This window comes from Aquarana catesbeiana, linkage group LG10 (genome assembly GCF_042186555.1).
Source record: "Aquarana catesbeiana isolate 2022-GZ linkage group LG10, ASM4218655v1, whole genome shotgun sequence".
Classification (NCBI taxonomy): Eukaryota; Metazoa; Chordata; class Amphibia; order Anura; family Ranidae; genus Aquarana; species Aquarana catesbeiana.
Window position 1 is genome coordinate 58,462,148 of NC_133333.1, and position 18,587 is coordinate 58,480,734.

Consider the following 18,587-nt stretch of genomic DNA (forward strand, 5'->3'; position numbering starts at 1 on the left):
GTCTTTAGAAACTAAAATAACTGAAAATGCTTAGACTTCAGGTCCAGGGCATCTGGATGCAGGACTTATCTGTTCACAGATGCATGCGCGTCCTGGTGAGTAATAGTATCATCCTTCATGTTGGTTCTTTTTTACCGAGCACCTCACCAGAGTTCCTCAGAGGTCCTTCTCCCAACCATGCTCCAAGGTGTCTCCACTGTCAAGTCTTCGCCAGCCTCTCTGGCTTGGGGGTGGGGTGGGGTGTTTGGCTTCTTGTCTGTATTTGGCCAGTGAATGTAGGAGGATTGCAAGCTGTTGTATAACCTGCTGGAGATTCATGCTTAAAATTTATTAGCTGTAAGGGTTTTTATTACATTGGTGTTTGTTATCCCCAGTATACTTAATAGTTTGCTGTTGTTGTGTTGTTTTGTTTTTTTAATATGAATGTCTTTTTGTAGTTTTACAAAACTGACTTTGGATTATGTGTGCTGTAGCATGCAACACGTGGTATCTGCAACTTGCTGTTACACAGACTTGCAAGACTGGTTCTCATGTTTGCTGTTTCTTATGCGAAAGTTTTAAGCTAGTCAAATATGAACAGGAACCTAATTTCTTCAGTTTCTTTGGGGGGGAAATCAAATTTGCCATGATTTTCTGTATTTGTCTAAAGGCCGTTCACACTTTGGTATTGAGCTGCCTTGGGTAGCCTTGCCCACTGCAGTCTCATCATATATACAAGGCAATTTTCCTCATTTGATATGAAATTGGTTAACTTCACTGCGATGCAGTGCAGTACTCTTTTCAGCATAGCCATGCACTGCCGCTGCCTTGAATAAAACTGAATAAACAACTCCAGAAAATTCTGACAAAATAAATTAAACAGTGTGATGCGTTTCTACCCCACTGTTTCCCCATTGTATTGGCGATGCCAAAAAGAACCAGGCATGTTGCATATTTTTTGGTCGTGCCCTAGTGTACAACCCTTCTGGGAAGATGTCAGATGGCTGATTCATAAGCTTACTGATCTATCTCTGGAGATGCGCCCAGAGACATTTTTACTAAACACTCCACCTTTGGACTAAGGTACAAGAGATCCCTTCTGATCCACCTAAGTGTGCAAAAATGGAAACGCATTGACCCCCCTCCCCGTCGATTGGTCATTGGATAGCTGTGGTTAACGAGATCAATGATATAGAATGCCTAATAGCTGCCATGAAACGTAAGGAGGAAAAATTCTGCAAAACGTGGTATTATTGGCATTATTGGCACAACTTTCAGTGTTCACGAGATTATCCTTCGTACCTATCCCCTTGATATGTACGGGCTCAGGCCCAGTAGTGATTGATTGTTTGGAATCATTTGGCTTCTTGGGCGAGCACCAGCTCCTGCACCAATTCCTTGCTTTTCGTCTACCCCTTTTTTTTTTTTCCCACACTCATTCCTCACTGATCCCCATCTATGTCCTAATCTTAGGTTTTATAGAAACGAAAAAGAAACCACACTCTTATGGCTTAAGCTTGCTTGGGTCAGACCCCTGTTTACACACTAGTATTGCATGTTCTTGTATTGTATGTTCTAGGGGCCTTGTTCAGAACTAAGGTTTTCTATGTAATTGGATTCCCAGTGGTAACAGAGTTAAAGCAGAACTTTGTTTTTTTCAAAAAATCCCCAATTAGTACACCCCCACAGAAAAAACAATAAGCAGTTATTACATTTGTGAAATTTCTTACAGTTTAAGAGATATGACTGATTGAATTTTCAGGAGGTCAGCTCCGTGATTCAAAAAATGCATCATCTTTTCTGGCAGGGAGGATCTCTTAGAACAGTGATTGCATCATATCCTCTCTCTCTCTAACTGTAATCGGCCTACATTAATGAATCTTTGGGATGGGAGTGAATGTGGGAGATACACTGGGCTTGTACGTGTAAATGTGAACTCGCCCACTTCAACATAAATCTCACCCCTCATTCTGCAGCCAGCAAGCTATACATAACACACGGTATGGTAGGTTACAACCCCTTATAAATGTAAAACATGTCTGTTCTCTCCCCTCCAGTCACAACAGGAGATAATCCTATTGCCCTTTATGTAATCAATACTGAACTGTAGACATATCCCATAACTATATATTATACACACTGTGCTCTGCTGTAATTCGGTATTAGAAATATTGCTCCTGCTGCAGCTTTGAGATCGTTCTAACAGCAATCAGTGGCCCTCCAGTGCAGCTCATCAGTGGCCCTCCAGTGCAGCTCATCAGTGGCCCTCCAGTGCAGCTCATCAGTGGCCCCCCAGTGCATAGCGGGATCGTTAGCACAAATCACCAGATGACCGGTATTGTATGCGAGAACACCAATCACTGTAATCTCCCACCGGATTGGCACAGTGCGCTGTCAATCACACTGCCGGTGGGAGATTACAGTGATCAGTGTTCTCGCATACAATACCTGTCACAGCCAGAAATCCATGCTCGGTCATCTGATAACGATCAGGCTATGCACAGATATAGCGGCCAGGGTGGGGGTTTGGTGGAGGGGCAGAGACTGGCAGGGAGCGGAGGAGAGAGGAGGAGGACACCACCTCCATGGGCGGCACAGACCGGGGGCTGTGAGACCCCTCCACCCACTACAGGAAATAGAACTCCCTGCTCGTTGAGGATTGAATGACAACTGGGCGTGTCAGACTGCTGGCTGAGTTTAGGAGAGGGATAGAAGCCACCGGTATTACAAACAGGATGTCAGCAGGCAATAATGGTTTTTCAGTAAGTTCAGCAGGCTATTGCAGAGGAACTACAGAGCTCAGAAGAACATGGATGGCAAAGTTGGTGAAGGTAGGAGATCAGCAACAAGGACATGGAAAAACGTTTTTGCCCAGAGTTCTGCTTTAAACAAGACGACACAGTTCCAAATGTTAATTGAAGTATTTCATTGTTTATTACTGTTAAATGCTTTATGAAGGTTTCTGATTTGCCATGTTTGGCTCACTATTTTTTGTTGTACTGTACTACATGTTTTGCTGAAGGGAATCTGGTTACTAAGGATGGAGAGATGGTGAAGGTATTGAATTTATTCTTCTCAGTCTTCACGAGGGAAACGGGGGGGGGGGGGGGGATTCAGTAACCAAAACAGCAATGTTTATCCTTGTGACACATCACAGGAAGCACCCTCATGGCTAACAGGATAGAATTAGAAATAGACTTGAAAAACTTAACATTAACAAGTCACCTGGGAACAGATGGATTGCACCTGAGGGTCCTTAAGGAACTCAGTCAAGTAATTGCCAGGCCATTGTTCCTAATTTTTACGAACAGTCTACTGACTGGAATGGTATTAACAGATTGGAAAAAAGCCAATGTAGCTCCAATATTTAAAAAAGGGCCAAGGTGCATCCCTGGGAATTACAGACCAGTTAGCCTAACATCAATAGTATGTAACCTCTTGGAGGGGATGATAAGGGACTATAAACAAGATTTCAGTAATGAAAACAGTATCTTTAGCAGTAATCAGCATGGATTCATGAAGAATCGTTCTTGCCAAACCAACCTGTTAACCTTCTATGAGAAGGTGAGCTGCCATCTAGATAAAGGAAGGCTAGTAGACGTGGTGTATCTGGATTTTGCAAAGGCATTTGATACAGTTCCCCATAAATGTTTACTGTACAAACTAAGGTCCATTGGCATGGACCATAGGGTGAGTACATGGATTGAAAACTGGCTACAGGGGCGAGTTCAGAGGGTAGTGATAAACGGGGAGTACTCAGATTGGGCCAGTGTGGAAAGTGGGGTCCCCCAGGGTTCTGTCCTGGCATCAATCCCATTTAATTTATTCATAAACGACCTGGAGGATGGGATAAACAGCTCAATCTCAGTATTTGTTACAATACTAAGCTAAACAGGACAATAATTTCTCTGCAGGATATGGAAACCTTTTGAAAAAAATAATGTGGTGGGCAAGTACATGGCAAATGAGGTTTAAGGCATCATTCTCATGAGGCGGATCCGCTGCCTCGGAGTCCGCCAGCTCAGCGGGAGATCTCTCCGTTGATCTCCGCTGAGCCGGCGGATGACAGGTCCCTCTCTGCTTACTGAGCGTGGAGGGGCCTCTTGAGCGGCGCTGCTTCCTATGGAGAGATCGGATGAAAACGGACAGCATGTCATTCATCAGATCTCACCTGATCCGACCCACCAGGGACAGATGCGAACGTAGGGGCGTCTGTCTGCTTTTAGTGGATCGGACCGGGTCGGATGTCAGCGGACATGTCACTGCTGACATCCGTCGCTCCATAGACTAGCAAAACTGACAGGCAGACCTGAACGGTCCGACAGTGTGAAAGGGGCCTGATGTAGTAAAATGTTAAATAATGCATTTGGGTGGCAAAAATATGAATGCAATCTACTCAATAGGGAGAGAACCTCTGGGGAAATCTAGGATGGAAAAGAACCTGGGGGTCCTAGTGAACGATAGGCTCGGCAGTGGCATGTAATGCCAAGCTGCTGCAAGTAAAGCAAACAGAATATTGGCATGCATTAAAAAGGGGATTAACACCAGAGATAAAACGATAATTCTCCCGCTCTACAAGACTCGGTACGGCCGCACCTGGGGTATGGTGTCCAGTTCTGGGCACCAGTCCTCAGGAAGGATGTGCTGCACCTCGAGAAAGTCCAGAGAAGGGCAACAAAGCTAATAAAGGGACTGGAGGACCTTAGTTATGAGGAAAGGTTACGAGCACTGAACTTATTCTCTCTGGAGAAGGGATATGATTTCAATGTACAAATACCATACTGGTGACCCCACAATAGGGACACACGGCCATTCACTAAAATTAGAAGGGAAGCTGTTTAACCTTAAACTGTGTAGAGGTTCTTTACTGTGAGAGCAGTAAGGATGTGGAATTCTCTTCAAAAGGCGGTGGTTTCAGCGGGGAGCATCGATAATTTCATAAAACCTATTAGATGGGCACCTGAACGGCCACAGCATACAGGGATGTACAATGTAATACTAACATAAAAGTACACGCAGGTTGGACTTGATGGATTTGTGTCTTTTTTTTCAACATCACCTACTATGTAAAGTTAAAACAAAACAAGGGCAGAAGATTTAATAGATGAAAGTTAAAAAAAAGACTGAAGTTCCGCTTTAAATAATGATCAGAGACTAAGTCAATAGAAATTTGAATGTAAACAAAAACTCTTCTCCACCTATTTATTTTTTTCAGCTGTTTACTTTTGGAATTTATCTTTGTTGGGTGCTCTCCAGTGAAATGTCTGATTGTAATCTAGGGGTGTCTACAGATGTTGGATGTTTCCTTTTATGCTGCTCATAGACAAATCCAATTGTTTTCTGTGATCCTGCAAAGATTTAACAAACGTGCATCATAACATTTGGTTGATTTGTGTGCAAAAACAGCAAAGTTACTAGAAGTGGCTCCTGTGAAGCAAACAGATTTTACAGCAGGATGGAAATTTTATTCTTGTATGATCTGTGACAGCAAGAGATCAGTGTCAGTATCAGTGGGTATAATTACGCAGCATGGTGGTGGAGGAGCTGCTATGATTGACACAACAAACTGTACCAAGAAAAATCATTTGTTTCTCACATAGCAATTATTTTTTGGGGTTTTTAAAGCCCATCTCTGCGCTCCCCCCCCCCCCCCCCTTCACACCCCAGTGCTCCCTCCTGGAGGTCCTCTGCTGTATTTCTTTTTCACACCTATCTTTCGGATGTCTTCAGGTCAGTCACTCAACATCTTGTATCCTTTGACTTGTCTGGCATTGGGCAGTCCTCAAAGTGATATTAAAGGCATTTTTTTTTAATATCAAACATGTTATACTTATTTGCTCTGGTGTAATGGTTTTGCACAGAGCAGCCCGGATCGTCCTCTTCTCGGGTCCTCTGCTGGTGCTCCCGAGTGCCCCCAGCCAGACCAAGCAGCTTGCTATGGGGTCCATTCGCACACAGAGCTGTTGCTTGGCCCTGCCTAGAGATGTAAAATTTCCACTTAGCACTTTTTTGTCTTTTTAACCACTTCAGCCCTGGAAGGATTTACCCCCTTCCTGATCAGAGCACTTTTTACAATTTGGCACTGCGTTGCTTTAACTGCTAATTGCGCGGTCATGCAATGCTGTACCCAAACAAAATTCCTTTTTTTCCCACAAATAGAGCTTTCTTTTGATAGTATTTGATCACCTCTGCGGTTTTTATTTTTTTGCGCTATAAACGGAAAAAGACCGAAAAGTTTGAAAAAAAAATATTTTCTACTTTTTGTTATAAAAAAAAAAATCCAATAAACTCAATTTTAGTCATACATTTAGGCCAAAATGTATTCGGCCACATGTCTTGAGTATTTTGCAGCTCTCATTTGTTTTTGAAAATGAAGAAAGACAAGAAAAATGTTTTTTTTTTTTTCTCTCCTTTTTTCAAATTTCAAAACATTGTGATAAAAAGTGAGGTCTGCAAAATACTCACTATACCGCTCAGCAAATAGCTTGGGGTGTCTACTTTCCAAAATGGGGTCATTTGGGGGGATTTGTGCCACCTGGGCATTCCATGGCCTCCGAAACTGTGATAGGCAGTGAAGAGTGAAATCAAAAATTTACACCCTTAGAAAGCCTGAAGGCGGTGCTTGGTTTTCGGAGTCCCGTACACGGCTAGGCTCCCAAAAAGTCTCACACATGTTATATCCCCGTACTCAGGAGATGCAACAGAATGTATTTTGGGGTGTAATTTCACATATTCCCATGGCATCTTTGAGCAATATATCATTTAGTGACAACTTTGTGCAAAAAAAAAAAAAAAAAATTTCCCACAACTTGTGTCACAATATAAAATATTCCATGGACTCGACATGCCTCTCAGCAAATAGCTTGGGGTGTCTACTTTCCAAAATTGGGTCATTTGGGGGGGGGGTGTTTGAACTGTCCTGGCATTTTATGCGCAACATTTAGAAGCTTATGTCACACATCACCCACTCTTCTAACCAATTGAAGACAAAGCCCTTTCTGACACTTTTTGTTTACATGAAAAAAAATTTTTTTTTTTTTTGCAAGAAAATTACGTTGAACCCCCAAACAATATATATATTTTTTTTAAAGCAAATGCCCTACAGATTAAAATGGTGGGTGTTTCTTTTTTTTTCACACCGTATTTGCGCAGCGATTTTTCAAACGCATTTTTTTGGGAAAAAACACACTTTTTAAAATTTTAATGCACTAAAACACACTATATTGGCCAAATGTTTGATGAAATAAAAAAGATGATCTTAGGCCGAGTACATGGATACCAAACATGACATGCTCTGAAATTGCGCACAAACGTGCAGTGGCGACAAACTAAATACATTTTTAAAAGCCTTTATAGGTTACCACTTTAGATTTACAGAGGAGGTCTACTGCTAAAATTACTGCCCTCGATCTGACCTTTGCGGTGATACCTCACATGCATGGTGCAATTGCTGTTTACATTTGACGCCAGACCGACACTTGCATTCGCCTTTGCGCTAGAGCAGGAGGACAGGGGTGCTTTTATTATTTTTTTGCTTTTTTTATCTTATTTTTAAAATGTTCCTTTCATTTTTTTTTTAATCATTTATATTGTTATCTCAGGGAATGTAAATATCCCCTATGATAGCAATAGGTAGTGACAGGTACTCTTTTTTTGAAAAAATTGGGGTCTATTAGACCCTAGATCTCTCTTCTGCCCTCAAAGCATCTGACCACACCAAGATCGGTGTGATAAAATGCTTTCCCAATTTCCCAATGGCGCTGTTTACATCCAGCAAAATCTAAGTCATGAAATGCTCATAGCTTCCGGTTTCATAGGCCATAGAGATGTTTGGAGCCATTCTGGTCTCTGATCAGCTCTATGGTCAGCTGGCTGAATCGCCGGCTGCATTCTCAGGTTCCCTGTTGGGACAGGAGAGCCAGAGAAAAACGTGGAAGACGGTGGGGGGGCATTGTAAAAGCAGATTAGCTGATCAGCGGCTGATTAGCTGCTAGGATTGCTTTTACATGAAAGCCGACCGCTGGCTGAAAAGAATGATACCAAGATGATACCTAAACCTGCAGGCATCATTCTGGTATAACCACTCAAAGTCCAGCAACATACCAGTATGTTGCTGGTCCTTGTTGGGCATATATTGTAAACTTTTTTTTTCCATGCAGCATGTGGGCTGAACGAAAAATAGAGATTGGTGGGTATGCCCACCATTAGCATACCTCCCTTCATCCACCCACTTCTAATGATGGGCATACATGCACCGTTTATATATGCCAAAACATGGGGGCATCCACCCCAAAAGGTAGGAGCAAATCGCTCCTCCTCCCCTGTTGCCCCTATGCTCTTTTTTTATTTTTTAACTGTGGTGGTGAAATCACCTCCTACAGCGCTGGAGTCACGGCTTTATGTATCGTGGGAGCAAACGCTGTTGCTGTCAAGATAAATAAATCTGCGCTGCAACTGAATGGCTTACCTGCTAAGCAAATGATGGTTAACAATAAAACAAAGTAACATTACAGTATAACAGTAAGACTTGCCATACCTGCAAAGCAAATACAAAAAAAAATAGTAAAAAATAAAACATTTTTTAACGCAACCTGTGCCTAAAATATATATATGCCGAAGCATGGGGGCATCCACCCGCAAAAGGTAGGAGCAAATCGCTCCTCCGCCCCTGCTGCCCCCATGCTTCGGCATATATGCTCTTTTTTTAACTGTGGTGGTGAAATCACCTCCGACAGCGCTGGAGTCATGGCTTTATGTATTGTGGGAGCAAACGCTGTTGCTGTCAAGATAAATAAATCCGCTCTGCAGCTGAATGGCGTACGTGAAACTTGAAAACAAAAAAATGGTTAACAATAAAACACAGTAAACAGTAAAGTATGAAAAAAAATTGCATACCTATAAAGCAAACATGATAAAACATAACAATAAAACATTGCAGAATAGAATACAGTAAAAAAGAGCAGAACAATAGAGAGAGAATAGAGAGAGAACAATAAAACGACAACTATTTTAGTGTTTTTTTATTTTATATATTTTTGTGCTACTTGTGCTTGCCACCTCACCAGCTTGAACTGCACTTATAGGACTCGCCACGTCACCACGTGTTACTGCAGTGCTGGATGTACGACCAGGGTGTACTAGGCCGCTGGTGCTTGCCAGTTCACCAGAAGGAATAGCGGCACTAATACTGCTCTGCTCCATACGAGGGACCTGCAGTTCCTGCACATCAACGACAGAAGTAGTAGTTCAGGGTCTGGTACGCCTGACCTTGGCAGGGACCACAACTCCGTTGCCAGAGCTATCTGTAATGGAGCCGCTGTCGTCTACAGGATCGTATTCTGAGCCGGAATCTGACAGATGAGTGACTTCCTCTTCACTATCTGTCATGCTCAGAAACGTGTAGGCCTCTTCACTAGTGTACCTTCGATTTGCCATTTTGGGCTCTAAATTTAGTGGTACACTAGTGAGACTCACAGGTAAAAAAAGCTCCTGACTGTTAGCGACTGTATCAAAACACTACCAAAAAAACTGTTAGCGATTGCAAGGATCAGGCCTGACTCTGCGAACGCTGCAGTTATGAGTGTTTAGTGTTTTGTAAGTGACAGTGATCGATCGATGCTGCACTTGGGTGGGCTGGGCCGAGGGGCAAATCGCAGGTGCTAGCAGGTATCTGGGCTGATCCCGCTAACACTGCGGGAGACCTAAACTGCTGGGGACGCTAGTATAGATCTGATCGGATCAGATGTTGATCCGTTCAGATGCTATACCCCTAAGGGAGGTGTATGCTGCATGCGTGGGTGTTAGCGATACTGGCGCTAACCTGACGCTGCCTGGGGCGACACAGACCCTATCTGACCCTAAAACCTAACTTATATCACCGCCGGGCGATCAGGGGGTTAAACCTTTATTAGGTAATAAATGGCGGGTGCCCTGAAACTATAAAAAACAATCTAACTAACCAGCGTCACCCGTAACAGTTATACGGTGATCACTGGTGAAAGGGTTAACTTGGGGGCAATCAGGGGTTTAAAACCTTTATTAGGTAGTATATGGGGGTCCCTGACGCTTTAAAAAGATGACGGCGAACCTAAATACTTACCTCCCTAACTAGCGTCACCTGTGACACTAATACAGTGATCAGAAAAACTGTTGCTTAGTAACACTGGCAACGGGGGGGTGATCACGGGGTTAAACCTTTATTAGGTGGGTATCCTAGACCTAAAGGGGGCTAACACTAACTGCCCTACCACTTATAACTGTCACAAACTGACACCAATGCAATAATCAGTTAAAAAAAAAATGCTATTGGTGTCACTGTGACAGGGGGTACAGGGGGGTGAAAAGTGTGCCTAGAGTGTTCTACTGTATGTGTGGTGTTTGGTGCACTTATTTGATGTCTTCTCTCCTCTGCGCCGGAACTAAAAAAGACCGACTCGAGGAGAGATGACATCACTTCCTCTGCCGCTGTTTACATTACAGAGGCAGAGGAAGATTGTCATTCCCCCTCACCTTGGATCGCTTACCTAACGATGCCGACCGCCTCGGGCACCGGGACGTAATTTTGGCTGCCCGTGCCATGCTGCCGCAGTATATCTGCGTTAGGCGGTCGGCAAGTGGTTAAGATTGAAAGTCATTCTGTTGCGAGAATGTTGAGAAAAACTATGTGCATTGTCATCATTGTTGTCCTATTCACTTCAATCCATGAAGGGTTTTTTAATATCTACAGGACACACATACAAGAATGTGTTTTGTCATCCTGGTAGCATTTGGAAATGCATATTTCATCTGACAATATTTGCAAATCGCATTTTTCTTTTCAGAAGAACTTGTAATGTGAAAATCCTCCATATGCTAGATGTTGGTCTCACCATTTTTCTGAGGGGCATAGGAAATAAAACAAGAAAAATGACTACTTTGCAAGAAGACACTAATCTATGGTTGTGTGTGGGGGAAGAACCAGATTACTGGTAATTAGATTATTATTTACACAAAAGTTTATAAAGATAAACTAATGTAGCTAAATGATTCAATTTTCTGGATTCAGAATCGGATAAATGTAAACTCTTACCTTTTTAAATGAATATACTTTCAGGTCCTTTTTGTTGCTCTGTATTTTCTTCCAATGCTTTTGAGGCCTAGTGAAGAGGACAGAACAAACCAAACACACCCACTAACATGCAAAAGCAAAACTGAAACCTTTTTCTTGTTACAATAGCAGCACAGCACCTCCTAAAGGAAGAATTGCATACTGTTCTTGGAGGGTTCAGTTTGTTACCTAGGACTTGCTTGTCCTCACTCAGTGCACAGAAATTAGAATAATTTGATATCATACATTTTTTTTAGAAATAATTTGGAAAATATTTGAACACCCTGTCTTAAAATACTTTATTCATCATGTTAAAATATTCCACAATTTTTTTTTTTTTTTTTTTTTTTTCTTTTTTAAATTTTTCCAATTTTTGGGAAAAAAACAAAAAAGCCTTCAGGAAAAAAAACGAAAAGTTTTTTTTTTCTGAATCTTTCTGTTTTTTTTTTTTCCGGGCCTTCACTTCTATAGCCCTGCTCCCTCCCTCTCCTCATTGTCTCACTGGCTGTGATTGAAAGCAGCTGTCTCAGCCAATAAGGAGGTAGAGTGCCTGGAGAGCCAAGGTTTTCGTGCACATCGCTGGATTGCAATGGGGCTCAGGTAAGTATTAGTGGGGTGGAAGGGGGGGCTGCTGCACACAGAAGGATTTTGGCCTTTAATGCAATAGAAGGTAAAAAACCTTCTGACTTTAGAACTGCTTTAATGCAGAGAACAATGGTGAAGGCGTTAATTTCGCTCTCTGCATCATTAAAGAGGCTGTGCAGGTTTCTATAGAGATGTCTTTTAAGTGGGGTAAATGATTCCCTGAACTCACAGTATGTCCTCAGTCTTTGGGTTGAATGGGCGTCATTCAGCCTGGAAGACTGGGTACATCTAGTGGTGGAAGGGAGTTACTGCAATGGACAGAATCGAAGAGAAGTATTGAGCTTAACCACTTCTCGACCGTCTGCCGTACATATACTGCGGCAAGTACCTGTACATAACTTTGTCAATAGCCACTGGGGGGCGCGCACGCACTGCCGGCCGATTGACCACAGGGGGAGCCGATCAGCAGGCTCGGCAGATGCGATGTTCACCAGCCACCCGTGATCATTCCCTGCAGAGACAGAAAGGCAATCTGCCGATGTAAACAAGCAGAACGCTGTGCTGTCAAGCATGGACACTCTGATCTAGTGTTCCTGCTAATCAGGAGCAAGGATCAGTGTGTCCCTGCAGTGAGCCCATCCCCTCACACAGTTTAGAAACACACTGAGGGAACACTATTAACCCTTTGATCACCCCTGATGTTAACCCCTTCCCTGCCAGTGTTGTTCATACTGTGTCAATGCATATTTTTAGCACTGATCTTTGTAATAATGTCGCTGGTTCCCTAAAAAATGTCAGCTAGGTGTTCAATCTGTCCACCGCTATGTCGAAATCCCACTACAAATTGCTGATCACCGCCATTACAAGTAAAAAAATTAAAAAAATAAAAATGCCATAATAATATCTCTTATTTTGTAAACGCTATAACTTTTGCGCAAACCAATCAATATACGCTTATTGGGATTTTTTTACCAAAAATATGTAACAGAATACTTATTGGCCTAAATTGATGAAGAAATTAGATTATTATTATTTTTTGAAAAAAAGGACATCAATTTTATTTGGGTACAGCGTTGCACGCCCTCGCAATTGTCAGTTAAAGCGATGCAGTGCCGTATCGCAAAAAATGGCCTGGTCATTAACCACTTGCTGACCAGCTGCCGCAGTTTTACTGCAGCAGAATGGCATGGCTGGGCAAAACAACGTTACTTCACCTTTTGGCCACTAGGGGCGCGCGTGTGCCCGGAGCCGATGCGAGTGCCCGGTGGGTGCGATGACCGCCAGGCTCCCGCAATCACTCGTGACAGAGCGAGAACCAGGATCTGTGTGTGTAAACACACAGATCCCGGTTCTCTCAGGGGAGTAGAGATAGATCGTGTGTTCCTACTATGACCTAGACCAGTGGTTTTTAACCTGGGGGTCGGGACCCCCTCGGGGTTGAATGCTGATTTGCCAGGGGTCACAGACTCCTGGGCTGTTCCTGGAGCCCGCACCACTCTCCCAGCCTTTTTGTGGCTGCCCAGCTGGGCTATTCCTGGAGCCCGCGTCTGCCCACTCAGTTCACGGCATGGCTGGGAGGCAGAAACTAGAGGTCAGTTGACTGGTGGGGAATGCAAAATGGGAGGGGCTGGAGGAGACCCTATCTCCTGATTTCGGTATAGGTGTCACTGCTACGAGACACCACAAAGTCGGAGACACAGTGAGTAACACTACCTGTGATTATAGTTGCCATCAAAAGTCCCCACTACAGTTCCCAGATCAGCAGTTGACCTTGATCATGAGCACCTAAGTTGGCTGATCAGATCTCCTCCCAACATCCCATCCCCCCCCCCCCCCCACAAAGGATTAAGAGACTGAATAAAAATAGAGAATACATACGAGGGGGAGGAACAAAGAAAAAGGGAGAGAAAGAATAAGAGAACAAGAAAAACGGCTAGAGAGGGATGGGGGAAAAAAAACCCAAGAAATTAGGATAGAGAGACATAAAAGAGAAAGAAAGGAGAACAGAGAGTGGTACATTATAAAATGTACCATAAGGGGGTTTTAATACTGTACGAGTGGAAGGGACTCAGGGAGCGCTAAATGTCCGTGGGTTAGGGGCGCAAATTACTTGTCTTGCCTTGGGTGCTGACTACCCATGTTACTAAAATTTTACTGTTAGGGGTCCCCACAACTTGGGAAGTAGAAAGGTTGAGAACCGCTGCCCTAGACAGGCCCCATCCCCCCTACAGTTAGAACACACCTAGGGAACACAGTTAACCCCTTGATCGCCCTCCCCCAGTGTTAACCCCTTCTTTGCCAGTGACATTTATATAGCAATCAGTGAATTTTTATAGAAAAAAATAATAAAAATGCCATAAATCTTTCCCCTATTTTGTAGACGTTATTACTTTACGCAAACCAATCAATATATACTTATTGCAATATTTTTTTTTTTTTTTTTTACCAAAAATATGTAGAATACGTATCAGCCTAAACTGAGGAAAAAAATTGTTTTTTTGAAAAAAAAAGGTGGGATATTTATTATAGCAAAACGTAAAAGATGTGTTTTTTTTCAAAATTGTCGCTCTTCTTTTTTGTTTATGGTACAAAAAACTGCAGAGGCGATCAAATACCACCAAAAGAAAGCTCTATTTGTGGGAAAAAAAGGACGTCAATTTTGTTTTGGGTACAGCGTTGCACGACCGTGCAATTGTCAGTTAAAGTGACGCAGTGCCCTATTGCAAAAAATGGCCTGGTCATTGAGCAGCCACATCTTCTGGGGCTCGAGTGGTTAAGAGGGTAAAACCTTCTTGGGCTGAAGTGGTTAAAGGGTACTCCACTTTCATGGGGGGAAAAAATAGCAAATAAAGTAAAAAATAGTTTAGCCTATACAATTGTGACACAAGTCCTATTGTAATGGAGTGTTATTAAAAATGTCCTTTCACTTTCAAACTGCAGCTCTGCAGCTGATTGATAATTATGAAACCACTCCCATTAGATTCACTTTCCCACATGGATACAGACACACAGTGGTTTAGTCAGAATAACAAAAGGTAGGAATCTGCAACAAAGTTTGGTAAAATCCCTGTAATGTACATAGATCACCCAGAGGGGAGTGTTTTTTTTTTTTTTTTTTTTTTTCTTCAACAAAAGTGGAGTTATGCTTTAAAGCGGAGGTTTGCTGAAAAAAAATATTAAAAGCCAGCAGCTACAAATACTGCAGCTGCTGACTTTTAATGTATGGACACTTACCTGTCCAGGGAGCCCGCGATGTCGGCACCTGAAGCCGATCCGTCCTCCGGCTCTCGGCGGCTGCCGCCGCCATCCTCGGTTTGGGAATAAGGAAGTGAAGCCGTGCGCTGCGCGTCCTCTCAGGTCCCTGCTTTCTGGGACCTGGGGGGAGGACGGGGTAGGCGCCGGAAGTGGCACAGGTCACCGCAAGCGCCGCGGTGATCTATGCCAGGAAGTGGGAGCATATACTGTATTAGACAGGTATCTGCTCCCTCCTCCCCCATAAAGGTGCCAAATGTGACACTGGAGGGGGGGAGGAATTAAAAAAGTGGAAGTTCCATTTTTGGGTGGAACTCCACTTTAAAGCAGTAAATCTCTGCAATAAATGGACACAGTAGCATGCAACCATGTGTTGTGATGTGCTGCAATACATTTGTGTCGAAGGTGCATCCAGTTAGTCTTTGGGGTGCCGCTGAAAATAAATGTCACACATTCCTTTATGCCCCTCGACCAATTGTACATCCAGAACTGCTGGTTTATAGCCTAGACATAGCTTAATGTTTTAAAACCAATTATTTCAAACTGAATACAGCTTTTTCAGGCATATTGCTTATCAAAAATTTGCCTTGGAGTAATGGCTTGGGAAACAACAAGAAAGTGTAACCACTTTGCAAAAAGTAGCCCAAATGTCACTCACTAATTCAGTTCCAAGCACTGTAGAGTCTTAGAAATTCTCACTTTCATCACAAGTCCAAAAATAAGGGAACTTTTTCTCGTTCTTTTTTGGGTTGTGGATAGAGCCATGTAAATACATTCTTTATACTCCTTTATGAACTATACATCCTGAACCATTGGCTTATAGCCCACAGAGAGCTAAATATAGAGCCATTTATTCTAAATTGCATACACCTGTTTCAGGCTTACTGTCCATCAGTGCAATGCATGGAACGATAGATTCTATGAAGTAGGGCTCACCAGTGCAAGACAGGTTGTTATTCAGCTATTTCCTGGCAGATTTAGGATTAACATTACAATAATAATAAATATTGCATTGCAGCATAATATACTCACTGAGCGCTGGTTCACACCACAATTTCTGTGTTGCAATTCGTTTCTGCATGTGTGTTTTTGATGAGTTCCTATGCATTTTTCCCCCTCCTTTTTTTTTTTTTTTTTTTTTTTCTTCAGTACAAGTGAAAATATGTTCGTTCTGGTGCGTTTTTATTTTGAATCTGTTTTTATTAAGTTTTAGGCAAGATTAAACAATACAGAATGAAAGCATGGGAGTATCAGTCCGACTTTAACGGATATAAAAGTATACAGTGATATCACAATAATAGAACCAGTATCGCATAAGTACGATAAAATATAGGTATTGAAGGCATGGTAAAATGAGCATAATGACTGTATTAATAATTAATCCATAGTCCACCAATAACAAAGTTGTAGAAAACCATGCTCAACATATATGGCATGAAAATATGGTGATGCCACTGTGAAAATGACCATAACCTTATGTTCGTATACGTGAAACAAGGGTAAATAAAGTAAAAACCAAAAAAGAAAGGAGGGGAAAAAAAAGGAAAAAGGGGGGTGGGGGGTAAGGAGCAATAAGGGGAGAGGGGTAGTGGAGCAAGGGTAAAGGTTAAAAAAAAAAAAATACAGAAAGATAAGGGGGGATAGCCATTTACACATGATAGGGCCCAGGAGGAGCATCAATTGTATCTGCTACAAAATCAGCAAAATTGGAGGAGAACCCGAAGTGCAACCATACGGTCCACATAATGGTGTAGGATTTACTCTTCTCTGCATCCCACGCAACCATACATTCTAGGTGATCAATCTTGTCCATTTCACAAGCCCAGTCAGCTAGAGAAGGGATCGCCGTTTGGCACCACGATCTATTGATAACTGAGCGAGCAGCCGTCAAAAAATGATGAATTAAGCTCTTTTTTTTTTTATTTGCTTATAGAAGCCCGGCAACATAGACCGTAAAGTCTCCCACCAGTGTTTCATAGAGTTTTAGAATTTTACCCCAGAAGGGGGTAATTCATGGGCAAGTGCCCCATATGTGTGTCATGTTGCTGGGGGCCCACAACCATCTCCAACACGTATCTGATACGGGAGGATCAATTTTATTTAGAATAGTCGGGCAGCGATGCCTCCTAGACACAATTCGGTAATTTTAGTTCTTGAGCATGAGATGAGATAGACAATTTAAAGGAAAGCGCCAGCGTTTTCCCCATTCCACATTATCAGGAGGTACATTAAGTTCCCGTTTTGCACTTTGAAAGGAATGGTGGTGGATCTGGGAAAGAGACCTGAACCAGAATCTGATTTATCTGGGATAACGCGTGGTCTGGTCTGCTAACTTGGAACAGCAACGACTCAAAGGCTGTTTGCGACCTACTCAAGTCGGCGATGTTCGGTATTTTGTCCAGAAAGTGTGTCAATTGAGTGTGTTCAAGCCAGGCACCAGTCGGGTTATGACATGCAGAGAGCATGCAAGATAAGGGAATTGGTTTACCAGCTCAGAGCATATGGCTCAACAGAGGAGCATCAGATTTTTGCCATGAAAGAAACTTAGAGTTAACACAAGTCGGAGAGAAAGAATGGAGTCCAAAGAGCGGGGTCAAGGGCTAGGTCTCGAGGACAGCAAACCTTTGGTAAATTCGTAATGTATCAGCAGTCATAAGGGGCAGTAGGTTAGTAGGGGGTGTGTGTCGGGTCTGTCCACGGTAACGACCTGAGGTCAGGAGAAATCAGATCATTTTCTAATGACGTCCACAGCTTAGTGGATTTACTATGGTACCAATCAACTATCCTGATTAGCGACGCTGCATGGAAATGGAACAAGAGGTTAGGAAGAGCAACACCTCCTCTAATCTTTGGTAACACTAAAGTGGAAGAGCCAATCCTAGGCCTTTTATGTTGCTACATAAAAGTAGCCCTATTGACTGGAAGAAGCCTCACAGAGGGGGACAGGGATTGCCTGGAAGATGTATAGAAATTTTGGCAGAATGTCCATCTTGACGACATTCATACGGCCAAACCAAGAGATGTTAGATTTATCGTATGTTTCAAGACGCGTATGAATCGTCCGCAGTAGGGGCATATAATTGAGATCTGTCAGGGTAGACAAAGAGGTAGGAATCTGAATTCCAAGGTACTTAATAGCCTTCTGCTGCCATTTAAACACGAATGTAGACTGAAGTTGGGTTAAAGTATTTTTGGGCAAGGATATGTCGAGGGCCTCATTTTTTGTTAGCCTCAACATAGAACAGCTTTGTTTTGTCCCTTATGGACAAGGTCTTCTGCTCGAATAGGTGCAGTAATCTAAGTCTAGCATCAGATAAGGTAAGTTGTGTGGTCGGAGATTGGTTTAGTTTATGGGACCGTTCCAGGTCAGCGATACGAAGTGACAACTCTTATATCTGGGCAAGACGGGTTTGTTTTAAGTCTAGAGCCATGTTTGATAAAGACCCCGCATAACACACATTTGAATGCCTCCCACTGGATTGGGACAGAGCTATCGTCATTGCCATGGTCAGAAATTAAATTGGAAATAGTGGTGCGAATTTCTGTCGATATGTCATCTTGCAATAGTGAGTCATTCAATCTCCGTGTCCAGTCGTGACAAGGCAAATCAGGTAGGGAAAGGGACAGATACACCAGCGCATGGTCGGACCACACTAGGTTAGCGATCCTACTCTGAGGTTGGTAT

At 42.8% G+C, this 18,587-nt stretch overlaps 1 protein-coding gene across 3 annotated transcripts in view; it reads left to right on the forward strand.

Moving 5' to 3' along the window:
- LOC141110711 (carnitine O-palmitoyltransferase 1, liver isoform-like) overlaps positions 1 to 18,587 on the forward strand; it is a 196,610-nt gene that overhangs the window by 34,008 nt on the left and 144,015 nt on the right. The window lies entirely within an intron of this gene.